The sequence below is a fragment of the Stegodyphus dumicola genome, chromosome X1, assembly GCF_044657685.1.
Source record: "Stegodyphus dumicola isolate Sdum_Otavi_A_Nest chromosome X1, ASM4465768v1".
In the NCBI taxonomy this organism is placed as follows: domain Eukaryota; kingdom Metazoa; phylum Arthropoda; class Arachnida; order Araneae; family Eresidae; genus Stegodyphus; species Stegodyphus dumicola.
In genome coordinates this window covers 244,348,665-244,349,278 of record NC_140780.1, presented here as the reverse complement: position 1 = coordinate 244,349,278, position 614 = coordinate 244,348,665, and positions in this window count along the sequence as shown.

Sequence of the window (614 nt, the reverse complement as noted above, 5' to 3'; positions counted from 1 at the left end):
ACTAACGACTTTTCTCATTAGGAAAATGTCAAAGAGGGGGCAAAACTGTTTCGGATCGCGCCGGTCTGAAGGCTATATTATGAGAATTTCGGCCCGGTTTTAGAAGGTTAGCATTCAACTATCTGAAAAAGCAAATGAGACCTGTACGGCCACCATAAAGCACAAACAGGACTATGACACAGAATAAAAATTGTGCCTTTCCCATTCACAGAAAATTGCTAAAAATTTCGGATCTTCCCTAAACGCGAGAGCATGCAGTTAAACATTTTCAAAACTATATGGAATGCTAATGGAATATCCCGAAAAATAATGAACTTCGGGACTTTATAAATGAGTACTCCCCCGATATCATATTCATATAGGAGCATTAGCTTACCCCTAATATCCTATTTATGTAGACAGTTACAATGTTTATAGGTCCTGCAGGTCTACTACAAACAGCAGAACCATGTGGGTATAGCTGTCCTTATCAAACGCTGCATTCCTCATTATTCTATTACAATTCCACAGCGTTTAGCCTTTGAGACCACCGCAGTTACACTCACAACAAACGCTTCTTTGACATATACATTTATTTCCACCTATAATCCTTCAAATCGGAATCCCACAAACAT